The sequence below is a fragment of the Glycine soja genome, chromosome 5 (assembly GCF_004193775.1).
Source record: "Glycine soja cultivar W05 chromosome 5, ASM419377v2, whole genome shotgun sequence".
Taxonomy (NCBI): Eukaryota; Viridiplantae; Streptophyta; class Magnoliopsida; order Fabales; family Fabaceae; genus Glycine; species Glycine soja.
The window spans coordinates 23,967,720-23,994,990 of record NC_041006.1 but is presented as its reverse complement, the minus strand read 5'-3'; the positions used below and the strand labels follow the sequence as shown (position 1 = coordinate 23,994,990).

The 27,271-nt window shown below is 37.9% G+C and overlaps 1 non-coding gene across 1 annotated transcript; it reads right to left on the bottom strand.

The window, feature by feature from the left end:
* Nucleotides 1–12,766: 12,766 nt before the first annotated feature.
* LOC114413950 lies at nucleotides 12,767–12,873 on the bottom strand. Its single transcript, XR_003667088.1, has one exon. It is a non-coding gene; the product is annotated as a small nucleolar RNA R71 (small nucleolar RNA).
* Between the last annotated feature and the right edge of the window lie 14,398 nt (nucleotides 12,874–27,271).

The following is a 27,271-nucleotide window of genomic DNA, read 5'->3' as shown; positions in this document are numbered from 1 at the left end:
GAAATCGCTTACTCTAAACCACTATAAAAAGCCTATGGTGAGTAGGGTTAATTAAGTCTCAAATCTTCTATGTGCTTATTCTATAATTGTATCCAAATATATACTCCCTTCCTATGTATCTTTTTATAATTTATAAGATCTTTTTAATTAATTCATATAAAAAATAGTTTATTTAATTAATAATATTAAATTTATTTATAATATTTTTTAAAAATTATCCTTATTTTTTAAATTAAGGATAATTTTAAATATATACTCCCTTCTCATATGTTTGCTAATAAGAGCGAAAAAGTTTATGTCATTAATTTACAATATTCATTATTTTCAGCTAAAAAAAATGTTGATAGTTAAAAGTATCTTAGGAAAACAATAATTAATGCAGAAAAATAAGAGAAAGATGGAGTAATTAGTTATTGTATATGTAACAGATTTTGAATGTGGTTTCTAAATATAAAAAATTGTTACCAATTGGAATGATGTTGTGTTGTTTCTTCTCATAAAACAGAAGTTTTTACATAATTTAGGTGATCACCTGGAGTTAGAATTCTTGGTTTTATCTTTTCATTTTTAGACTCCTTTATGATGACAATTTAAATTGTACAGATTAATTGATGAAATATGTTGCTGGGTTTGGTATCACTTCCATTTCCTAACTTCCTTTAGATTTTTTATAGGGAATTGTTGAATTTCCTTTCTTTTTGATGAAATACTGGCCGTGGAAGGCATTCGTTGGAGATTATTGTTGGACTTCCTGTGAAGCCTTAGGTTTTACTATCGTCACATTCATTATTTTCTTATGTGTTTTTTCTGTGTTTTGATGTTGTACGGTAACCTGGTAGTGTCAGAGTTATTGTGTGTGATTCTAACAGGAACTATAAGTGTATTCAACAATTTCACAAAAAAAAAAATAGTAAGAGTTTTCAAGGCATTGGAGAATTTCTAGAGAATTTGTTTGTTTCATATTTGGGTTTGGAGAACTCTTTAACTCTTTCTCACTTGTGTTTATCATATAGTACTTGTGGGGGATTTTCTTTGTGTTTTTCTATCAGGATTGAAGTCACCAAATAGTGAGTCCCTAATTTTTCTCTCTCTAGGATTTTCGTTATACTTCATACGGATTGTTTGCTTATGTTCTTGTTAAGTTGAAATCCAAAGGCATATAGAAAGTTGCCATGGATTCCTAAGAGTGTTGTAATGTTAGCTATATTTTATGTGATTTTAATAGTTAGTTTTGGGTGTTGGTAGTTTTCTAGTTGTAATTTTTATGGATTCTTTTTGTTGATATATCCCTTAAACATAATTTTAATATCCGTGTCTTTCAATAATTTTGTGGTGTAAATACACTTTAAAAAATGACATTTAAAACAGATTGATTAGAACTTTTTTCATTAAATTAATTTTTTTAATTTTTTTAAAATACATTCTAAGACGGTTTTTTAAACCGTCTTAAAATCCTTAATTTTTTTTTTAACTTTTTTTGTTTTAAAGAAAGACATTCTAAGACGGTTCTCTGAAAATCCGTCTTAGAAAGACTGTTTTTAGCTAAGAACCGTCTTAGAAGACCGTTTTTGACTAATAATCATCTTAGAATGATACCTATTTCTTTTTTTATTGAACCGTCTTTGAAAGTCAAGACTTTCAACGACGTCAACTTCAAAGATGATTGAATGTAGTTTAGAATCTTCGTTGTATGTCTTGTTTCCAATAGTGAGAGTACCAAATCGCTTAAGTAACACAATGATAAGTAAAATATCGTTTGCATAGGAACTTGTGTGATAATTGGGTAATTATTAGTAAAATTATAGACTATGAGAATTAAGTAATCAAGTAACTAAAATTAAAGACAGTCGCATAAAAATAAAAGAGAAAGGTAATAGAAAATTTGGTGGAGGAATTTTTGTCGAACACTTAGTATATGGTGAAAAATGGAGTAATTTCAATGAAAAAAATAGTTGGAGTTTAACTTCATTGAACTTCCTAACATGCAAGACTACGTATTCCTATTCAATTAAGATTTGGTTATCATCAACCCATAAAATCATTCAAACCTTAATCCCTTAAGCGAAAGAACCTAAGTCCCTTGATTCCATTACCAATCCCTTAAATTAATGTAACCAAGGTACTTGCATAAAGAAAAAAGAGTTTTAGGGATGACCAATCCTCTTTACCTATCCTTAGGCATAAAAACAATTGGTTGTCTTCTTCAGTTCGCAATCCAACAAAATTTCCCATTACAATTGAATAATTAGAATCATGCAATCAATCGAGCAAGCCAAAAACAAGCATTAAGCATAGAAGTGTAGAAGCAAATGACTTTGGTGTTTTGATGATGATCATGATGATTTGATGCAAATGATGCAAATGGGCTTTTCAAGTTTAAATTCAAGACAATGATTCAAGAATACAAGCCACAACATCAAGATGATCACTAGTATTTTAGGAAGGGAATTCCTAATTGATATAGCAAAAGGTTTGGCCAAGTAATTTAAGTTAAAAAGTGTTTTTCAAGAGATTTACTCTCTGGTAATCGATTACCAGAGGATGTAATCGATTACCAGTGGCCAAAAATGATTTACAACAGCTACTAAATATTTGAATTCAAATTTTAGACTGTGTAATCGATTACACAATATTGGTAATCGATTACCAGCAGTTAATAAACGTTTTAATTCAAATTTTAAAAGCTGTAATCGATTACACAAATCTTGTAATCGATTACCAGAGAAGATTTTCAGAAAAATATTTCTAAGAGTCACAACTTCTCAAATGGTTTTTTACATGACCACCAAAGGTCTATATATATGTGACTTAGAACACGAATTTGCTCAGAGTTTTTCAGAACAACAAGTGTTTATTCTCTCAAAGAGCAAAAATATTTTATCCTCTTAAGAATTCCTTGGCCAATACACTTGCAATTCAATAAGGAATCATTTGAGTGCTCAGATTGTAAAATCTATCTCTTTCAAGAGAGATTCATTCTTCTCTTCTTTCTAATTCTCTAAGGGATTAAGAGACCGAGGGTCTCTTATTGTAAAAGAATTCTGAACACAAAGGAAGGGTTGTCCTTGTGTGTTCAGAACTTGTAAAAGGATTTTACAAGATAGTGGAACTCTCAAGCGGGTTGCTTGGGGACTGGACGTAGGCACAAGGGTGTGGCCGAACCAGTATAAATCCGAGTTTGCACTTTCTCTTCCCTTAAACTCTTTTATTTATTATTGTTTTATATTTATATTCAGATTGTTCTATTTGAATCATTATTTAAGAGTTCATTGTTAAGGGAATTTGTAACTTGAATAGAAAGTGAAATAGAATTTTAATTGGGGAAATAGTTTGTAATATCTTAATTCAACCCCCCTTCTTAAGATATCTAAGGCCACTTGTCTAACAAGAAGAAGAACAATAACAATCTTTAATTGAAATAGAAAAAATGTAGAAATTAAATGAAAGTAGGATCATTTACATTAAACCCCAATGAGAGACAAGAATTAGCTACTAGCTAGGGAGGAAGAAACACTTGATGGAGAAACAATGAAGAACGAATCCCTCCACACCCAAAGCTGTCGAGCACATCTCCAAGTGTCTCTCTCTAAATGTAGAACATTCTCCCCCCTAAGCTACAACCTAAAATCTCTATTTAAAGCTATGGGCCAATAAGGATTCAAGCCTAAAAGAAATCATAGTGAAAGAATTGGAATTAATTCATGCAACAGCCATTGCACAAGGTGCAGATTTTTTTGCACAAGGTGTGCAAAGTTCCCAGGAATTCCAACAAGCTTCTTTTGCCTTTGGAAGACTTTCGAAGCTATAGACTTTAATAAAATTCTTACGATCACAAGAAAATAACCAAGGATCATGCTTGAAAGGGTATAAAATAAAAATCATAACTAAACAAAGCTTTTATTAAAAAATCAACTAAAATAAACATAAATAAAGCTCAAAATCCTAAAAGGTATCACATAATTACCCTTAAACTACTACAAAATGTAGGAAAAAAAGCAATTATCAACACCCCAAACTTAAAACTTTGCTTGTTCTCGAGCAACAAAACAAGAAGTAGAACCTAATCCTAAAACAACTAAGACAAGAAAACATAATTTTACTTAAATCCTAATGGAAATCAATGACAAGACATGACTCACAAATCACCAACTTATCACCACTTAGCATCCTTTTCTTTTCACAAGTTCAGTTTCATCAATTCCAATCGAAAACAAGATGTAGGGCCTATACAAGGTTCCCATGAACATTTCATTAAGAGATTAACAAGAATGACACAATTGCAATCACCAAACCAAGTTCCTTGGTCCTTACAAAGTATCTCTCTCATGCACACAAAGTGGGTAAGTGTATCTCTCAAACTACACAAATCAATTTTGGATTTCATTTCTCATAAATCCACAGTTAAGACACATGCAAGCAAGGATCAGCAAAGGACTTTATTGGCTTATAATGTGGTTGGACTAACAAACAACTAGTTATTTTTGGAATTCAAAGTATCTAGAGAATTTGAAAGCAAAGAGAGATATGAAGTTAACTTGAACTTAATCTTCCACCAACAAGTTGTGTTTTGAATTTTTGTAAGAACCCAATCGCTTCTTTGTTTTTCACCTAAGTCCCACATTTGTTCTTAACAATACTGTGGATCAAAGGTGAGACAACTTTTTTTTTTTACAATCTTCACTAATTGTGACACTATGATTTCCTTTTAACACTTTTTTTTCATCAGACACCCGAAACTTAATGTCAAACCCTATCTCTTACTTTGCTCTCCTATTCCTAGAAATTGGGAAACAATTGTTTTTCACTATAGGCTAAAGGTTCATAAATCAAAAGAAAAATTCATTGTTTGCCTTGAAGAATGTGCAAATGATTTTATTGTTAAACAAGGAAGGCTTTTTGGCAAGTGGGTTGAACATAACAAACATGAACTTGATCACTTCCAAGCAAGCATGCATACAATCATACACAAGAAAATCAACCAAAACCAACTATGCAAGAATCAAAGGGGTCACTCACATGCTTCACAAAATATTCCTCACTATGACTGGTCTCATCAAGGAAACAAAGGTACCCATGCAATCATATCTCACATTAAATCCACCTTGAACTAAACATTTATGATCAGGAGTTCACCCACAAAACATGTCTCAAAGCAAAATCAAAATCAATTTGAAATCAATTATTCAATTCATGCTCCATGGGACAAGCTAGCAATTTTACAAGGCACATCATATTTCACTTAACAATTTTTTTTAATCAAGACTAAAATTAGACAAAAAAACAATAAATCAAAGGAAAAAGAACTACCTTTAGGAAGACCAATCATCACAATCCTCCCCTGTCTCCATATCAAGCCCATTCTCATCCCCTTGGCAAAAAATGAGTTGGTCCCCAACTTTCATTGGCCAATTAACATCGGCCTCTAAGAGGGTGGTGGAGGGAACTCATGAGAATGGACAACAGAGGTGGTGGTTGGTGATTGTTGATGGTGATGTGATGGCTATGGTGTTTTGGAGGGTTCACATAGAAGGAAAAAGAAGATGAAGGCTATGTAAAGATGTCACACGTAAATTTGTGGTAGTGGAGGGAGGTGTTGTAGGGGTTATAGGTTGTGTCGGGGTTAGTGCACTAATGGTGGTGGTGGTGGTGGTCGAAGGTGTTTGGGTTGTGAGGTGGGTGGTGGTTATGGTGTTTGGTGAAGGGGAAAGGCTAGGGAAGAAGAAAGTGATTATGTAAAGAGAAAGGGGCTAACGGTGTTAACTTTGAAGAAGTGAAAAAAGGTCAAAAGTGTGGAAAATTGCCTCCAAATTGCACAGGGTGCAAAAATTTCGCACAAGTGTACGTATACATTGTTTCTTTTCCTCAAAAAGAGAGTTCCAAGTCAGTAGTAGGTGTACACTGAAAATTCACAATTTTTTTCATTTTTTGCTTTTTGTACCCCTTTCGATATCTTCACCCTCCCTTTATTCTTTATTTTTTTAATAAAGAGAGGCTTGTGCTGAACCTTCACTTCAAATTACTTGGTAAAAACACAAACAAAACAAAAAACATAAAGTGGAACAAGAAAACTAAAATGAAAGAAAAACAACATGACAAAATTAAAATGTAAACTCACAATGGTTGGGTTGCCTACACCCAAGTGCTTGTTTAATGTCACTAGCTTGATGAGTGAGTGATCTCAATGGTCACTAAGAAGGATGATTGTGGTCAACCCCAACCCCTTGAAGGGCTCACGACGTTGAAGACATTGAATGTAACCTTTTCATTACCCGCTCCAAGCTTAAACTTTCCATCCCTAACCTCAATAACAACATTGACGATCTTCATGAAAGGTCATCCAAAGATAATGGGAATCTATGAATCTTCCGCCATGTCTATGACAACAAAATCGACGAGATATGTTAATTTTTTTACCTTTACTAGCATGTTTTCAACCACCCCATATGGGTACTTAATAGAGCGATCAACAAGTTACAATGTCATGTGAGTTGGCTTTACCTCCACGTTATCCCTTTTAGTTGGATTCTTCGAATAAGGAAGATCTACAACAATGGGGGGTTTGGCTTTTAACTTTTCCTCTTTAGCACTCATTTCTCTAACTTTGTTCAATCCAACACCCTCTATTACCAGTTCTTCTTCACCCTCACTTCCAGTGTCATACTCACCACCACTTCTAGTAAAGATGGCACTACAATAACCCTTGGGATTGGTTTTAGTATTGGCTAAGAAACCAATCTTTGTTTGCTCCATCAAATCTGCCACATGCTTGACCAATTTCCCCATCTTAGTCTCCAAGTTTTTGAAAGAGGCATTAATGCTCTTTTGATTAGAAATAGATACTTGCATAAACTTTGCAAGTGTGTCATCCAACTTTGTCGTGAGGTCATAAAGGTTAGGCTTTTGTTAAGGCCTATCAATCTCTCCATAATAATTTTTCCTTCCTTGCCCATAATTATTTTGACTCCCCATGTACTTAACCTCTTCTTCTTGTGAACTGAAAGTAAGCGGACACTATTGCATAGTGTGTTCGCCTCCACATATAGAACAACTCAACACATGGTGGTGTAGCTGAGAAGAAGCTTTGATCAACTGTTGAGCCATAATAGCATCCTGAGAATTCAACTCCATTACTCCTCTATAGGTGGTTGGAGCTCTATCATGTTGAGCTTCAAAGTCACTGGATGCCATATTTTCAATCATCTCTTACAATGTCTTGTTCTTGATTCTTCCTCCACTAATTGCAACATCAAGCATCACCTTTGTTTGTTCTTTCACACCCCCAAGGAAGATATATAATGGGTCAACCTCATCAATACTGTGATTGGGCTAATTCATCAAGAGAGAGCTTGTACCTCTCTCAAGCCTCACATAATGGTTCATCATTCATCTGGAAAAAACTCAATATATCAGTCTTGGCTTGACTCCTTTTTTACTCTCGGAAGAAATGGGCTAAGAACTAGCTTTTGACATCTTCGCAAGTAGTGAAGCTCTGAGATGGTTGAGTATTGAGCCACTTCAAGGCATCTCCCATAAGAGAAAGCAAAAAACTATTATATAAAGGTTTTATTCTTTATTATGGGCCACCCTTGTTGTACTACATAGATCAGAGAAAATGGCAAGGTGGTTGTATGGATCTTCATGGGCCAAGCTAGCAAATACATGTTGACCAAAAAGAGTGACCAAAGCCAGCTTAGCCTCTGTTGTTCGATTGTTGCTCCTTGGTCTAACAATGTTAGAGTATACTTATGACCATTATTGTTGACATAGTCCACCAAGGTTCTCCTGGCAAGTGGTCTTTTGTTTTCTACCATGCACAAAATTACAAATAACCAGAGCAACTAAAAAGATGGTTAGCACTGGGTGAGAGAAATAAAAATTAAAAAATACAGACGAACAAAAGAATGTTTAAAGTCCACAAAAATACAAATAATTTACCCAATCATCGAGACACAAGTCCTTGAAAACAACGCTAGAAACTTGTTATGATTTTGGCAAGAGTACCAAATCACTCAAGTAACACAATGATAAGTAAAATATCATCTCCATAAGGACTTGTGTGATAATTGGGTAACTAATAGTAAAATTATAGATTGTGAAAATTAAAAAATTAAGTAACCAAAATTAAAGATAATAGCATAAAAATAAAAGAGAAAAGTAAGAGAAAATTGGTTGAGGAATGTTTGTCGAACACTTGGTATATGTAGAAAATTGGAGTAATTTCATCGAGAGAAACTGTTAGGGTTTAACTTCATTGGAATTCCTAACATGTAATCACTACGTATTCTTATTCAATTAAGGCTTGGATGTCATTAACCCACACAATTATTCAAGCCTTAATTCCTTAAGCAAAAGAACCTAAGTCCCTTTATTCCACTATCAACCCCTTGTATTAGTGTAACCAAGGTGTTGGCATTAAGAAAAAGGATTTTAGTGATGACCAATCCTCTTTACCCTATCCCTAGGCATAAAAGCAATTGGTTGTCTTCTTCAATTCACAATCAAACATGATTTCCCAATTACAATTGAATGATTAGAATCATGCAATCGGTTGATCAGGCCAAAAAAAATCATTAAGCATAGAAGAAAAACAATAACAATCTTTAATTGAAATAGAAACAATGTAGAAATTACATGAAAGTAGGACCAATTACATTAAACCCCAACGAGAAAGAAGAATTGGCTACTAGCCATGAAGGAAGAAACACTTTATGGAGAAACAATGAGGAATGGATACCTCCACATCCAAAGCCGTCAAACACTTCTTCAAGTGTCTCTCTCTAAATGTAGAACATTCTCCCCCCTAAGAGACTAAAATCTCTATTTAAAGCTATGGGCCAATAATGGTTCAAGCCCAAAAGAAACTAGAATGAGAAAATTGGAATTAATTTTCACAACAGCCAATTCATAGGGGGCAAATGTTTTGTACACAGTGTGCAATTCTTGAACTGCACATTTCAGTGAATTTGAACTTGCACATGGTGCGGATTTTTAATAGGGTGTGCGAAGTTCCTAGAACTTCCAATGAGCTTTTTTTGCCTCCGCAAGACCTATAAAGCTATAAACTTTAATAAAGTTCCTACAATTGTAACGACTCGCCTCATCGCTACGATATCACTACTCTAAAACGCGTAAATTTCAATTTTAAATGAAAACTCCGTTAATTTGTTTATGAAAAATGAGAGAAAATTTTCGCGATACACTTTCATCAAACAACGCACAAATACTTAATTGAATAGGTGTACATGTGTGTGTATATTGTTCGATCTTCGACAATTGCGAAATTTATCAGGAAGTGTACTGAGTCACAAGTAATATAAAACGGTAAGAACCGAGTATCAAATCACAGGGAGTTTGTTTCATTCAGAAAAGTATTCATTCAATGAGTAGACATTTGTATAAAACTAGGAAATAGAAATAAGCAAAGATGTTTTCTGTAATCCTAAAGTTAACTACAAAATTAACTACCTAAATGTGAGAGAAAAATAGATGATTAAAACGTTGGGTCCTTCTACTGAGTAACTTGATGTAATTATGTAAGGTTATTTCTATGTTCTATGCTAAGGGAAACTACCCCAAACCACGATTCCTCGCATGAATGGGCTAATTCTATTTAAACCTCGTTCTCGGATCCCTCGTCGAACTTAGCCTAAATGAATTGCATTAAGATTATAGCATATAAGAAACTAAATCCCTACACTACGTGTCCAGACATACAATTCTCTAGCCCGCCCTATCAAGTTCTAAGGATTTAAAACACTTTCCAATGCTAAAAATCCTAACTTTACACACACATGGGTGATTAGTCCTCAAGCATGAAATAATTAAATGCAGATAAAAGCAATGAACACATCAAAACAACATTAAATAGATAGTAAAGAGTTTTTACATCAAGGCTCAGCAGAAATTTCCAACAGAAGCTTTAGCCTTCCATGGCAAGTTATCACCTTTCAGCTACAATAGGGGTTTTTGGAAGCAAAATTCAGATTACACAGTGGTGGGGATGTCTCCTCCACCTCTAGGAACCTAGAAATCACTCTAAAACCTAGAATCCTATTGAAAGATGAGATTTTTTGTGTTCCCTTGCCCTGTTATTCCTTTTTACGTCTCTCTATTGCATAGGCTCTCCAGACTTCCATCTTTTCTTGCCAACTTTAGCTTTTAAGGGCTTTCTGTCCTCGAAGGCTCGCTGATGTGCCATCATTTTCTTCTATTTTCTAAACCCTTTTTGCACCATTTTAATTATTGATTGGTCTTAATTGTCTATTAATTAGGCAGTTTTATTATTTGGGCTCATTTAGCTAATTTGATGTTTTTAATCTAATTTCAGGAATTAATGAAACATTGGGCTTAATCCGGATTTTGGTTGTGGACTTGAAGAGGGCAAATAAAGCAGCGCTTACCTTAGTTAATTTCTAATTAGGAAATTTCGCAATTTTATTTTATGTTGTTCAGTGTTTATTTCGTTTTGGGCCAGAGTATTGTAATAGGGCCCAGTGACTTTGAGTGACTCTTTTTAAATAGCTGCCTTGGGATTCGTGCAGGGCATTCTATTCTGCTATGCTATTTTCATTATTCAGAGCTTTGGTTTTAGGTTTTCACGTTTTTCTGTTCCCTTGTTACAGTTTTCGTTCTTAATGCAAATTTCCATTTTCTGCTTCTAATTACGAGTTCATTCTTGCTTCTTCTTCTACTTTCATTTACGTTTCTGTTCATTTACGTTCTTGTTCATTTACGTTTCTGCTTCATGTTTCATTTGCGTTTTCTGTTTGAATCCATGGAAGGCTAGATTTTCTGGTGTTGTTTCCTTTTGAGGACGAAGCCCAACTCTCTTTGAGGTTTCGTTTGTAATGTGGTTTCCTGGCAGTTTTCCCTTCACCAGTTATCCCAATTTCGTGAATATTAATCAGTGCACGCTTCGTGTTCGATTAATTGCCTCTGAGCCTAACTTGCGTTCATGCTTAATGGACGAAGGGCTAACTGGTGTATGTGGTGCCTAATCACGTATTGAAAACCCTAAGTTGATTTTCGCTTAGTAAATTGAAATAGGGTTGGATTAAGTGGTTGACTGTTAGGGACGAATTCTCCATAACCCAGGATAAGAGAGTGGCTTCTGAATCAGAGGAAACAACCCGTTTTTAATATTAGTAGTTTCATATTCCATTTTATTTGTTCTGCTCTTTAATTACCAAACAACCAAACCCCCCCCCCCCCCATCGTTACTGTTACTGCAAGTATATTATGAACATTTGGCTTGTCACTGCTCGTTGGGAAATGCCCTAGGATCACTTCCTAGTTACTGCATTTTCATGTTTATTTGATTCGGGTACGGCCTCGATCAAATTTGGCGCCGTTGCCGGGGAGCAGTGTCCAAAGGTTCATAATAGCTAGCTAGTGTTGTGTGTTTAATCCTTTCGTGTTTTATGTTTAATTGTTAGTATTGTGTTAATATGTGTGTTAGTGTTGTTTAGTGTCTTGGTATTTTGTTTAATGTGTGTTCTGTTTCAGTTTTCCCATTAAGCGTTTCCCCTGTTTCAGTCTTGGGTGTTTTGCTGTGAAGATTGTGCTTGAAAACAGAGTAGTAGTAGAAATCAGCTTGCGGAAAAACAGAGTAGTAGTAGAAATCAATTAGAGACGGATTTTAGCGACCACCCATGCTAAATTATTTGGGATTTTTTGTTTTAGTAGCTAGGGTTGTTATTTTTGGCTGAATTTTTTTGTGGTAACTTCTTTTAATCCATATTTTGTGGGAAAAATAGCTAGAGCCTTAAGTTTGGTCAGATTTGAAAGTTCCAAAAAACTAGCAAATTTTGTGTTTCTCAAAACTTCAAACGACCATAACTTTTGCTCCGGTTATCAGAATCGCAATTATTATATATGCATTTGGGGTAGAAAAAAATTTCCTACACCATGGCAGCCGGCTGTAAAAAAAGCGATTCTGTCAAAAGTTTTTTATTTTTCAACTTTTATTCACTTATTTTTCTTAACCTACCAATTTTAGCTTTCATAGTTAGACTTTGAATTTTTGTCTGAAATATTTTGTGCTATCTTCTCATCATTTTATAAGGTTGCTCAAAAAATTTCAAGTCATTTGGATATCATTTGAGGGTAGCTGTAGTTCAAACCTACACCTTTATTTACATGACAAGGCAACTAGTTGTGTGCATGCTGAATGTAGTGTATGACTAGAGGCAATCCATCTGACTTACAACCCTTTGATCCTGAGATAGATAGGACATTTCATAGATTAGTTAGGCATCATTTTATACCTTTTGATCATTCTGAGCATTCCATAACTGGTGAATTTGTGCATTCTGTTATTGGTGATTTTGAACATCCTGATCTTGAGCATTATAATTTTGAGCATTCTGATTTTGCACATTCTGAGAACATGGCACAACCTCCACCTCGTGAGAGGACTCTAAGGGAAATGGCTGCACCTAATTTCACCTATGAAAGTTTGTGCATCCAATACCCTGATGAGGATGTCCCATATGTTCTTAAAACTGGACTGATTCATTTGCTTCCAAAGTTTCATGGCCTTGCAGGTGAAGACCCGCACTAACATTTGAAAGAATTTCACATTGTCTGCTCCACCATGAAACCCCCAGATGTCCAAGAGGATCACATATTTCTGAAGGCTTTTCCTCATTCATTAGAGGGAGTGGCAAAGGACTGGCTGTATTACCTTGCTCCAAGGTCCATCACGAGCTGGGATGACCTTAAGAGAGTATTCTTAGAAAAAATTTTCCCTGCTTCCAGGACCACAGCCATCAGGAAGGATATCTCAGGTATTAGACAACTCAGTGGAGAGAGCCTGTATGAGTACTGGGAGAGATTTAAGAAACTATGTGCCAGTTGCCCCCACCATCAGATTTCAGAACAGCTTCTTCTCCAATATTTTTATGAAGGACTCAGTAATATGGAGAGAAGTATGATAGATGCAGCCAGTGGTGGAGCCCTTGGAGACATGACTCCTGCTGAAGCCAGAAATTTAATTGAGAAGATGGCCTCCAACTCCCAGCAGTTTAGCGCCAGAAATGATGCCATAGTCATTAGAGGAGTGCATGAGGTAGCTACAAACCCATCTGCATCATCTGAAACTAAGAAGCTTGAAGGCAAACTGGATGCGTTGGTCAACTTAGTAACCCAGCTGGCCTTGAATCAGAAATCTGTACCTGTCGCAAGGGTTTGTGGTTTGTGCTCCTCTGCTGACCACCATACAGACCTTTGCCCTTCCATGCAGCAACCTGGAGCAATTGAGCAGCCTGAAGCTTATGCTGCAAATATTTACAATAAACCTCCTCAACCTCAGCAGCAAAATCAACCACAGTAGAGCAATTATGACCTTTCCAGCAACAGATACAACCCTGGATGGAGGAATCACCCTAACCTCAGATGGTCCAGCCCTCAGCAACAACAACAGCAGCCTGCTCCTTCCTTCCAAAATGCTGCTGGCCTAAGCAGACCATACATTCCTCTACCAATTCAACAACAGCAACAACCCCAGAAACAGCCAACAGTTGAGGCCCCTCCACAACCTTCCCTCGAAGAACTTGTGAGGCAAATGACTATGCAGAACATGCAGTTTCAGCAAGAGACCAGAGCCTCCATTCAGAGCTTAACCAATCAGATGGGACAATTAGCTACCCAATTGAATCAACAACAGTCCCAGAATTCTGACAAGCTGCCTTCTCAAGCTGTCCAAAATCCCAAAAATGTCAGTGCCATTTCATTGAGGTCGGGAAAGCAGTGTCAAGGACCTCAACCCGTAGCACCTTCCTCATCTGCAAATGAACCTGCCAAACTTCACTCTATTCCAAAAAAAGGTGATGACAAAAATCTACCTAACAATTTCTGTGCAGGTGAATCTTCTTCCATAGGTTTTCTGATTTGCAGAAGCAGCACATTCCCCCTCTTCCATTCCCTCCAAGAGCAGTTTCCAACAAAAAAATGGAAGAGGCAGAGAAAGAGATCTTGGAAACGTTTAGAAAAGTAGAGGTAACCATACCTCTGTTGGATGCAATAAAGCAAATTCCAAGATATGCCAAATTCTCGAAGGAGCTGTGCACTAATAAGCGGAAGCTTAAAGGAAGTGAACGAATTAGCATGGGTAGAAATGTCTCCGCATTGATTGGTAAATCTGTTCCTCAAATTCCTGAAAAATGCAAAGATCCAGGTACATTCAGCATACCTTGTATTATAGGGAATAGTAAGTTTGACAATGCCATGCTAGATTAAGGAGCCTCTGTTAGTGTTATGCCTGTGTCGATTTTTAATTCTATATCTCTAGGTCCCTTGCAGTCAACTGATGTGGTAATTCATTTAGCTAATAGAAGTGTTGCCTATCTTGTTGGTTTCATAGAAGATATCTTAGTTAGAGTTGGTGAACTGATTTTCCCTGTTGATTTTTATATCTTGAATTTGGAAGATGGATTTTCTCAAGGATCAGTTCCCATCATTCTAGGCAGACCCTTTATGAAAACTGCTAGAACTAAGATAGATGTTTATGCAGGCACACTGTCCATGGAGTTTGGTGATATAACTGTTCATTTTAATATTCTGGATGCTATGAAATACCCATCTGAAGATCTTTCTGTATTTCGTGCTGAAATAATTGACCATGTTGTTGATGAATACATGACTGATCTTTATTCTAATCTGCATGCCTCTCACTCTTCATGCATTGAGTCTGAAATTGTACTTGATCATATGTCTGAATTTGATGCTGAGAGTGAATATGAGAGTGATATTGATTGCATGCCTGGTGGTGGTGTTTTACCTCTTGAGATTGATTTTATAGAGTCAGATAGGACTAACCATGTTTCAGGAAGTACACATACCTCTGACTTTCTTTATGAGGTAAAGGCTGAGAAACCATCTCCTTCTACCACTGTCCAGCCAACCACACCAGAATTGAAGCCTCTGCCATCAAATTTAAAATACGCTTACTTGGATGATAGCAAGAGTTTTCCAGTGATTATATCTGCCTCCCTTGCTGATGAGCAAGAGGAGAAGTTGTTGTCAGTTCTCAAGAAGCATAAGAAGGATATAGGCTGGACCCTGGCGGACATTCCTGGTATTAGCCCATCCACATGTATGCATCGAATAAATTTAGAAGATGGAGCTAAACCAATAAGACAGCCACAGAGAAGACTCAACCCGGTGATTCTTGATGTAGTGAAGAAGGAGATAACCAAGCTTTTGCAAGCTGGAATCATTTATCCTATCTCCGACAGCCAATGGGTGAGTCCCATCCAGGTAGTCCTGAAAAAGACTGGCCTCACAGTGATCAGAAATGAGAAGGAGGAGCTGATTCCTACTCGGGTGCAGAACAGTTGGAGAGTCTGCATTGACTATAGGAGGCTGAACCAGGTTACCAAAAAGGACCATTTTCCCCTGCCATTCATTGACCAGATGCTTGAACGCCTGGCAGGTAAATCCCACTACTGTTTCCTTAATGGTTTTTCTGGTTATATGAAAATTACTATTGCTCCTGAGGATCAGGAAAAGACCACATTCACCTGCCCCTTCGGCACTTTTGCTTATAGGAGGATGCCTTTCGGCCTGTGCAATGCCCCTGGTACCTTCCAGCGGTGCATGATTAGTATTTTCAGTGATTTTTTAGAAAATTGCATAGAGGTGTTTATGGATGATTTCACTGTATATGGATCCTCTTTTGATGGTTGTTTGAATAGTTTGGAAAAAGTTTTGAATAGATGCATTGAAACTAACCTTGTTCTAAATTTTGAAAAATGTCATTTTATGGTTGAGCAAGGTATAGTTTTAGGCCACATTATTTCCAATAAGGGTATTGAAGTAGATCCTGCAAAAATTTCTGTTATTTCACAATTGCCTTACCCCTCTTGTGTGCGAGAGGTGCGATCTTTTCTTGGTCATGCAGGATTCTACAGGCGCTTTATAAGGGATTTTAGCAAAGTAGCCCTTCCACTATCCAACTTGTTGCAAAAGGAGGTGGAGTTTGACTTTAATGACAGATGCAAAGAGGCTTTTGATTGCCTCAAAAGAGCGTTGACTACCACCCCCATCATCCATGCACCCGATTGGACAGCCCCTTTTGAGCTTATGTGTGATGCATCAAATTATGCATTGGGGGCTGTCCTTGCTCAGAAAATTGATAAATTGCCCAGGGTGATATATTATGCTTCTAGGACTTTAGATGCTGCCCAAGCAAATTATACTACTACTGAGAAAGAGCTTCTAGCCATAGTTTTTGCTCTTGAAAAATTTCGATCTTATTTGCTTGGTACTCGCATTATTGTTTATACTGACCATGCAGCTCTAAAGTACTTGTTGAAGAAGGCTGATTCTAAGCCTAGGTTGATCCGATGGATGCTCTGGCTCCAAGAGTTTGACTTGGAGATCCGTGATAGGCGCGGAGCACAAAATCTAGTTGCTGATCATTTGAGTCGGATCGAACGTGTCTCTGATGCAGATTCACCTATTCAGGATGATTTCCCGGATGATCATTTGTATATATTGTATAGTATTTCTGACTCTCTTTCTACTCCCTGGTTTGCTAACATTGTCAATTATTTAGTTGCCTCTGTTTTTCCTCCCTTAGCATCTAAGGCCCAAAAAGATAAGATTAAAAGTGATGCTAAGCATTTTATTTGGGATGACCCCTACTTGTGGAAATTGTGCAGTGATCAGGTCATTAGACGGTGCATTCCAGATCATGAGACTGACTCAGTCCTGCAGTTCTGTCATTCTTCCGCACCGGGAGGTCATCTGGGTGTTCAAAGGACAGCTCGCAAAGTGCTTGATTGTGGTTTTTATTGGCCCACCATCTTTAAAGATGCGTGGAAGATCTGCAGCACTTGTGAGCAGTGTCAGAGAGCAGGAAATACACTTACATGGCGACAACAAATGCCTCAGCAACCTATGCTATTCTGTGAGGTGTTTGATGTCTGGGGTATAGATTTCATGGGTCCTTTTCCTGTCTCTTTTGGTTATGTTTATATTCTCCTTGCAGTTGATTATGTTTCAAAATGGGTGGAAGCCAAGCCCACTAGAACTAATGATGCTAAAGTTGTCGTAGACTTTGTCAGGTCTAATCTGTTTTGCAGGTTTGGAGTACCTAAAGCAATTGTTAGTGATCAAGGAACCCATTTTTACAACAGGACAATGCATGCCCTGCTTAAAAAGTACGGGGTGGTACACAGGGTATCCACACCATACCACCCCCAGACTAATGGACAGACAGAAATTTCTAACAGGGAAATCGAGAGAATTCTAGAGAAGATTGTGCAGCCAAGCAGGAAAGATTGGAGTACCAGGCTTGATGATGCTCTCTGGGCACATCGGACTGCCTACAAAGCACCCATAGGAATGTCTCCTTATCGGGTTGTCTTTGGAAAGGCATGTCATCTTCCAGTGGAAATTGAGCACAAAGCATACTGGGCAGTGAAGACTTGCAACTTCTCTATGGATCAAGCTGGCGAGGAAAGGAAGTTGCAACTGAGTGAGTTAGATGAAATCCGCCTAGAAGCCTACGAGAATGCCAAGTTCTACAAAGAAAAGACCAAGAAGTTCCATGATAGCATGATAGTTAAAAAAGACTTCGTGGTTGGGCAAAAAGTGTTATTGTATAATTCTAGGCTTGGACTCATGAGTGGTAAGTTGAGGTCTAAGTGGATTGGTCCTTTTGTTGTTACTAATGTTTTTCCTTATGGTACAGTTGAGATCAAAAGCGACTCCACAAACAAGAGCTTCAAGGTCAACGGACATCGACTTAAGCCATTCCTCACGAACCCTTCTTTAGTGGACGTAGTGGTGGAAGAGACTTCCTTACTCCACCCTACTCTGCCTCCACCATGACTTAGGGAGTTTTTCTTTTCCTATCTCCTTCTTTGCTTTTATTACACTTGTCCGATTCTCTTTGATGATTTAATTATTTTTAATCTTTTAATTGTGCTACATTGAGGACAATGTGTTGTTTAAGTATGGGGGGGGGGGGGGGGGGGGGAGTGTTCTTTGGTTTTTCTAGTTTTGTTGGTTTTGTTAATTTGTTAGTTGTGTTAATTTGTTAATGTTGTTAGTTTCGTCGGATTTTCAGTTTTATATTTTGGGTCAATTTCATGTGCACGTACGACTTTGCATGTTTTTCTTTGAATTATAGGATATGTTCAAGAAATGGGTAATTGTTTTGAAAATAAAAGTTCTTGACATTTTGTGACTTGAAATCCTTGATTCTTCTCTACATGTCATGATAGTTTTGAAAGCTCAATTTGAAAGTGATGATTTTACCTTTGTGAGAATTTGAGCCATCCATCATTATAATCATTTGGTGTGTTTTGCCCCATTGATTGCTTGCACAATAGCCTTGGCTTGATTCTTGTTGATGCGTCCTAATTCACATGCATATTTGGAAATGATTAAGGCAATTTTGTTCTTATAAGCTTCTAGCCAAATGGACTTACCTTGAATTAATTCCTTTGATAGCCCTTTTGAGCCTTGTTTCCCTTTCCTTGTTTTGAAGCTCACTAACAGCCTTAAGTGAAAAACCATGATATTACCATATCCTTAAGGAATTTTGGAGCTTTGGAATAGTTTTGGGAATAAGTGTGGGGGGTTTTTGTTTCATTGGACAACTTGTTTTGTTGGCTATGCTTCATGATGTATTTTGGGCCATACTTGATGTACATTGTATATTGGTTAAATGTTGGACATGCTGAATGAAATGTTGTTTCTCAAAGGCTAAAGAGTAAAAAAAAAAAAAAAATTCGAAAAAAGAAAAAGAAAAGCAATAAAGTTGAGTGAATAAGATCTTGAATGGCACAAGAATGATGAAACTCTTGGTTCTACTCTTCATGTTTAATTTTTATCTTTACTTCTTTTTATTTTCTTATTTTTTTCTTAATATGCACTTATTCCCCTTTGCTCCTCTATTCCTTTGGGATTTAGCCACTTATTCCATATTTCTCCATACCTTGTCCTTGGCCCCATTACAACCTTAAAAGACCTTTTGATCCTCATGTGCTTGTGTTTATGGGTTGATTGTCAATTTTAGAATCTTGCCAAGTTTATGTGGTGTTTGCTTTCATGGGTGCTTTGAGGGTAAATAGTAGCCTAGACACTTGAGAGATAGAGTGTATATCTTGTGAGGCTTTATCACTTTTCATTCTTGAGCTGATTAACTATTTTGCCATGATTGGGTTGCTTGGATGATTTTCATGAATGTCTTGACTTTTTGGATCTCCTTATGTTAGATGTTACCCATTCCTTTCATTCCTTGATGTTCATTGAGAAATATGTGAATGTTTTTGTTTGTCTCCCTTTGATATCCTTGGATTTTGTTCTTTGTTTCATTTTGCCCAAGAGTGCAAAAGGCTAAGTATGGGGGGTTTTGATGTGCCATCATTTTCTTCTATTTTCTAAACCCTTTTTGCACCATTTTAATTATTGATTGGTCTTAATTGTCTATTAATTAGGCAGTTTTATTATTTGGGCTCATTTAGCTAATTTGATGTTTTTAATCTAATTTCAGGAATTAATGAAACATTGGGCTTAATCCGGATTTTGGTTGTGGACTTGAAGAGGGCAAATAAAGCAGCGCTTACCTTAGTTAATTTCTAATTAGGAAATTTCGCAATTTTATTTTATGTTGTTCAGTGTTTATTTCGTTTTGGGCCAGAGTATTGTAATAGGGCCCAGTGACTTTGAGTGACTCTTTTTAAATAGCTGCCTTGGGATTCGTGCAGGGCATTCTATTCTGCTATGCTATTTTCATTATTCAGAGCTTTGGTTTTAGGTTTTCACGTTTTTCTGTTCCCTTGTTACAGTTTTCGTTCTTAATGCAAATTTCCATTTTCTGCTTCTAATTACGAGTTCATTCTTGCTTCTTCTTCTACTTTCATTTACGTTTCTGTTCATTTACGTTCTTGTTCATTTACGTTTCTGCTTCATGTTTCATTTGCGTTTTCTGTTTGAATCCATGGAAGGCTAGATTTTCTGGTGTTGTTTCCTTTTGAGGACGAAGCCCAACTCTCTTTGAGGTTTCGTTTGTAATGTGGTTTCCTGGCAGTTTTCCCTTCACCAGTTATCCCAATTTCGTGAATATTAATCAGTGCACGCTTCGTGTTCGATTAATTGCCTCTGAGCCTAACTTGCGTTCATGCTTAATGGACGAAGGGCTAACTGGTGTATGTGGTGCCTAATCACGTATTGAAAACCCTAAGTTGATTTTCGCTTAGTAAATTGAAATAGGGTTGGATTAAGTGGTTGACTGTTAGGGACGAATTCTCCATAACCCAGGATAAGAGAGTGACTTCTGAATCAGAGGAAACAACCCGTTTTTAATATTAGTAGTTTCATATTCCATTTTATTTGTTCTGCTCTTTAATTACCAAACAACCAAACCCCCCCCCCATCGTTACTGTTACTGCAAGTATATTATGAACATTTGGCTTGTCACTGCTCGTTGGGAAATGCCCTAGGATCACTTCCTAGTTACTGCATTTTCATGTTTATTTGATTCGGGTACGGCCTCGATCAAATTTGGCGCCGTTGCCGGGGAGCAGTGTCCAAAGGTTCATAATAGCTAGCTAGTGTTGTGTGTTTAATCCTTTCGTGTTTTATGTTTAATTGTTAGTATTGTGTTAATATGTGTGTTAGTGTTGTTTAGTGTCTTGGTATTTTGTTTAATGTGTGTTCTGTTTCAGTTTTCCCATTAAGCGTTTCCCCTGTTTCAGTCTAGAAATCAACTTGCGGAAAAACAGAGTAGTAGTAGAAATCAATTAGAGACGGATTTTAGCGACCACCCATGCTAAATTATTTGGGATTTTTTGTTTTAGTAGCTAGGGTTGTTATTTTTGGCTGAATTTTTTTGTGGTAACTTCTTTTAATCCATATTTTGTGGGAAAAATAGCTAGAGCCTTAAGTTTGGTCAGATTTGAAAGTTCCAAAAAACTAGCAAATTTTGTGTTTGTCAAAACTTCAAACGGCCATAACTTTTGCTCCGGTTATCAGAGTCGCAATTATTATATATGCATTTGGGGTACAAGACTAGTCTGATTCTAAAGTCCTTGGTAGTACGAGACTAAGTTGTTGTGCTATCACGAGGGATCGGGGTACAAGAACTTAGTTGTGTATGTGTGTCTTAATATGGTCTTGGTTGAGTTTAGTCTTACAAGATGGATCTGCGGACGAGGCTTGATCAGGACTAGGCTAGACTATCATGAGGAATCGGGGTCTAGCAGTCTAGGAGACAACATAGGAACGCATGAGCATTGTTAAATAGAGAACATCCTTTTTAGCATCAAGAACCTATGAGGAAGACCAACGCTTTCTCTACTTGTTTTTACACAATATTTCTCTTGCGTGATTTTCTTTCTTTTTGCCTAGATAGTTTAAATACCTGTCCATAACCACAGTTATATTTTCATACCAGACGCCTATTTATCGAAATAGCTTGCCAGATAACACAAGTTCCCCAAGAGTTCGATACTCGGTTCTTATCGTTTTATACTACTTGTGCGATCCGGTGCACTTGCCGATCGCGAACAAGTTTTTGGCGCCGTTGCCAGGGAACTTCTTGTTATTTGGGAAGTTAGCTCATTTTTAGGTGTCTATTCTTTATTTGTTATTCTTTGATTGTTTCTATGAATATTTGTTCTTTAATTTATATTTATCTTCTCTAATTGAACTGGATAGCCACTGCTCTGTTAATACTGTTTATGCATAGATCTCCTACAAGTACTCTAGTTCCTTTGGACTTAGAAATAGAAGCTACACTAAGAAGGAACAAGGCTGACAGAAGAAGGAAACTGTTGCAAGACATAATAGTTGCGTCCATTCTTGAGGAGGAGACTCATTTTTCTGATTCAGTATCACCTGATTCACCATCATCAAGGGAATCCGCTAATCAACATTTTGAAACTGCTACCGTGGTAGATGAGCATGATCAGAGGACTACCCTTGAGGACTATTCAAGTGGCTCTGTACCATAATTTTTCACTAGCATTGCACGTTCAGAATTGCAAGCGCACAACATTACCTACCCACATTCTTTGATCCATCTGATACAAGGGAATTTATTTCAAGGATTACCTAATGAAGATCCCTATGCACACTTGGCAACATTTATTGAGATTTGCAATGCTGTTAAGATTGTTGGTGTACCAGATGAAGCTATCAGACTTAGCCTTTTCTCATTTTCACTGGCAGGAGAGGCCAAGAGGTGACTCCACTCATTCAAAGGCAATAGTCTTAAAACCTGGGAAGAAGTGGTGGAAAAATTTCTAAAGAAGTAATTTCCAGAATCTAAGATTGCTGAAGGGAAGATAGCAATATCTTCATTTCCCTGATGAATCCTTGAGTGAGGCATTGGAGAGATTTAGAGACTTACTAAGAAGAACTCCCACCTATGGATTCTCCGAGCCAATCCAACTGAATATGTTCATAGATGGGCTGAGACCACAAACCAAGCAATTACTAGATGCTTCTGTTGGGGGAAAAATAAAGCTGAAAACCGCAGAAGAAGCAACTGAGCTTATAGAGAACATGTCGACCAGTGATCATGCCATTTTGAGGGACAGAACCCATCAACCCACAAAGAAGAGCCTATTGGAGCTAACATCACACGATGCTTTGTTGGCACAGAACAAGTTGCTATCTTAGCAACTTGAGATCCTAACGGAAACACTTGGTAAGCTGCCAACTAAACTGTCAATTGGACAACCTACACATTCTTCTGTTTTGCAGGTCACAGGTTGTACCATGTATGGTGAAGCTCATGAGACAGGCCAATGCATTCCCACTGGCAATAACACTCAAGAAATTCATTTCATGGGGAATCAGCAGAGGCAAGGGTACACTCAAGGAGGATTTTCAGGCTTCCAGCAAGGTCCTTATAATCAGCAAGGACAGTGGAGGACACACCCTGGTAACCAATTCAATAAAGACCAAGGTGGATCCTCAAACATGCCAATTCAACAAGGGCCTAACATCTTTCAGAGGACAACTAAGTTGGAAGAGACCTTGACTCAGTTCATGCAGGTAACGATGTCGATTCATAAGAGTACTAAGTCTGCACTATAAAACCTTGAAGTACAGATAGGACAACTGGCCAAGCAGATAGCTGACAAGTCATCAAACAACTTTGGAGCAAATATGGAAAATAATCCTAAGGAGGAATGCAAGGTTGTGATGACCAGAAGTAAAAGGTTTGTGGAAGCAGAGGATGAAGAAAATGTGGTAGACAAGGAGCAAAGGGGTGAAAAGAAAGGTGTTGAGGTTAAGAAAAATGATGTGAAGGGTAAAGAAAATCAGGAAAAAGGGAAGAAAATAATGGTCTAGAATAAAGAGATGGAGGACCAAGAAAAAGAAAAAGAAAGAGAAAAAGAAATAGAAAATGAGAAAAATGAAAATGAAAAAAATAAGGTTGTAGAGAAGAGTAGAAGTGGAAAGGCTGTGGAAGAGAGTGTGGAAGTACCATATCCTATGGTGCCGTCCAAGAAAGAAAAAGATCGTCATTTGGAAAGATTTTTGGATATTTTCAGGAAACTGGAAATAACCATGCCCTTTGGCGAAGCTCTGCAGCAGATGCCACTTTACTCTAAATTTTTGAAAGATATGTTGACAAGGAAGCAGAGGTACATTCATCAGGAAAACATCATAATGGAAGGAAATTGTAGTGCTATAATCCAAAAGATCCTTCCACCTAAGCACAAAGATCCTGGGAGTGTAACCATTCCTTGTTCAATAGGAGAAGTCAATGTGGGAAAAGCTCTGATTAATCTGGGAGCCAACATTAATTTGATGCCACTCTCCATGTGCAGAAGACTGGGAGAGTTGGAGATTATGCCCACTCGAATGACTTTGCAATTAGTTGACTGCTCCATTACCAGGCCCTATGGAGTGATTGAAGACGTGTTGGTCAGGGTAAAGCATTTTATCTTCCCAGCAGACTTTGTGGTCATGGATATCTCTGAAGATATTGACATCCCTGTAATCTTGGGAAGGTCGTTCATGTTGACAGCAAGCTGCATAGTTTACATGGGGAAGAGAAAGCTGGAGTTAGGTTTTGAAGACTAGAAAATTGTTTTCGACTTGTTTGTGGAAGACAAGCCTGCTCCAGAACACAATGTTTGCTTGCAGGTAATAGGAGAAGGTAAGGAGGTTCTGAAGGTGAGAACCAAAACATGAGATTGCCCAGAGAGGTAAAAGCATCAAGCTAATGACGTTAAAAAAAACGCTTCCTGGGAGGCAACCTAGTTTAATCTTTGTTGTGTTTGTTTGTTTTTCATGCATTTGCTCATTTGGAACTTGCTATGTAATCTGTACATAGGAGTATATCAACCAATATTTGAATGCTTAACATAAGGGTTTCAATTTCATGGAAAAAGGACTAAAAGATAACTTAGAAAATCTTTTTGAAAAATAGTCCTTTCGCTAAGCGCAAGCCTCGTGCTAAGCGCATCTCTGTTCATGCGCTAAGCCACGAGTCTTGAGCGCTTAGCGCCCAACCCTTGCGTCTGAGGCTGATTTGGTCCGCTAAGCTGGACAAGGTTGAGCTAAGTTAACTTCGATTCGATCTGAATTCAGCTAAGCTTCAGCCTGATCGCTAAGCGACAACTTATCAGTGGCTAAGCGGGACCTATTGTCGCCAAGTGCAATTCCTTACGGCCATAACTGAGGTCGATAAAGCTAAGCGCTAGTCATGGCAGATAAGCGAGATTCATTGTGGCAATATGAGCACTAAGCGAGAACCTCTCAGCTAAGCGCATGCTCTTCTGTACTTAAGATGCATCCTTTTAGCTAAGCTGGCCAGAGCCAGGCTTAGCGAGAGTTACAACTTTTCTAATCTGCAGACCTCGCTAAGTGGACTTACTCTCATGCTAAGCCGAGTTTCTGTTAAAAAAAATTGAATTTGAAACGTCGGCTAAGCGCAGGTTCGCTAAGCGAGCCTGGTTTAGAAACCAAACGTCTCTCTTGCTCGCTTAGCGCAACGGTTCGCTAAGCAAAAGTATCGAAACTGCTTAAGTGAGTGTAACATCAGTTACACTTACATTTGCCAGATTATAGAAACCTCGCCTCTGCATTCTCTCTCTCTAAAAGTTTGCACATTTTCATTTGTACTCTCTTTGTGCATTTTTCGATTTTGAAGCATCAATCATACACCGTCCAAGTAAGTTCCTTGATCCTTTTTCTCTTTTTCTTGTCTTAACTTTAGGGTAGAAGACTTTAACTGTAGCTTTAGATTTTTAGACTTTTTATGTTTTGTTAGAATTAGTTTAAGATTAGGGTTATGTAAGCTTGTATACTGAATTGAGTATGGCACACACATTGCATGTATGGTATGCCTTTTAGAGGCTTGAAAAGTGTGAGAAAACGAGCTGTGTTTTTTGCGTTTTCTGGAAAATGCAATGAACTCGCTAAGCAAGAATGCTGCACTAAGCGAGTTCATCAATACTCATTGTATATAAGTTTTATCTGAAGAACTCACGAGGCGCACTTATTACACTAAGCGAGTTCATCCTTTGAGGATGAATATTCATCCTCTTGCTGAACTACCTGTGGCTAAGCGAGGCTGAATCGCTAAGGCCAGGTAACTTAACCATTTTTTTTTGTGATAGCCACGCGCTAAGCTGAGCATTCCTGAGCCAAGCACAATTGGTTGCGGCATCCGCTAAGCTAAGCGAGCTTCACTCGCTAAGCTCCCATAACTTAGTGAAATTTTTGCTCAATTTAGTGTCGCTAAGCGCAGCTTATTCTTGGCTAAGCTCAAATCAATGCGGCTAACCTTAGGCTTAGCGAGCTCCTCGCCAGCTAAGCCAATTTTGAAAACACTGGACTGTAGCAATTTCCGCTAAGCGGCACTCCTGTGTTGCTAAGCCCAGTGTCATTTTTGTGAAGACCCGCTAAGCGAATTATGTCTCGCTAAGCGGCCAATGTTTTTTTTAGTTTTATTTTCCAGTTTTTGAAGTTTGAATAACTGTGTCCTGATTAATTGTTTGATTCCTTTGTCTGTAGATGTCTTCTAGGAAAAGAAATAGTGGCGGTTCAAGGCCCGCCACTCAATATGATACAAGAAGATTCCACTCTTTTGAGGCTTGGACCAGATATACTGACAATGTGGTTGGAAGACACATATTAGCTGAGAGGAAAGTGGAAATCTATCACATAGAGTTGGATGAATTCAAGGGAGAGCTGGAGAGGTGTAACTTTCATAAGCGCCTCACAAACTTAGCTGATAGTAGCATTAACCTCGTGTTGGTAAAGGAGTTCTATGCCAACCTCTACAGTCCTGAGGGGCCTTCACCTAAACAAGTCAGAATTCGGGGCCACTTAATAAGGATTGATGTAGATAGCCTCAATGAATTTCTAGAAACACTTGTGGTGCTTGCTGAGGGTGAATATTTGCCTGCCTACTCAAGATACTGTAGGATGCCTACTGACACTAGAGAAATTGAGGCTGCACTGTGCATACCCAACCGAGGGTTTATTCTAAATGCTGAAGGTCACCCGGGGAAGATCCTCAGAAAAGACCTAATCATCCTTGCTCAGGTCTGGAGTGTTCTATCCTACTCCAACTTGGCTCCGACCTCCCACACATCGGATCTGACTATGGATCGAGCTAGGTTAATCTTTGGCCTAGTTACTCAGCTGGACATGAATGTTGGAGCCCTCATTTCTGGGCAGATTACTTCTATGGCCTAGTCTAACTCCTGCTCTTATCACAACTTTATGCAGGACCAGAGGAGTTGCTTTCGACAGTCTTGTCTTTGAACGTCTGAGCCCGATCATTAATTTGGCCTACATAAGGAAGAATTGTTGGAACCCTGATGATCCAACAATTATTATTAAGGGGACCAGAAGACCAAGAGCAAGTCCAGCTGAGACTCCTTCTACATCAATGGCTCCTCATCTAGCTTCTACATCAGCAGCTCCTCCTCCAACTCGTATTACAGCAGCTCCTTTTACCCCACATACTGCAGATTTTCAACGTTTTGAAGCCATGCTTCGAAGCATACTTCAGGGGTAGATTATTTTGCTGCAAAGTCTCTAGCTGGTAGTACCTCCAGACTCCATCCCTACAGTAGAGCAATTTAATGAATGGGTAGCTTGGCCAGGGACTCAACCTCCTCCACACAGGGACGATGAGGATCCAGCCGCTCAGGTACCACATCAGTCATCGGATGAGTCATCAGAGTCTTCCACCCCTGAGCCATTGATCAGGAAGAGGAGGATAGTTGTAACTCAGGAAGCCGCAACCACTCCTGAAAAGTCTCCTGAGGCCACTCCAGAGCCT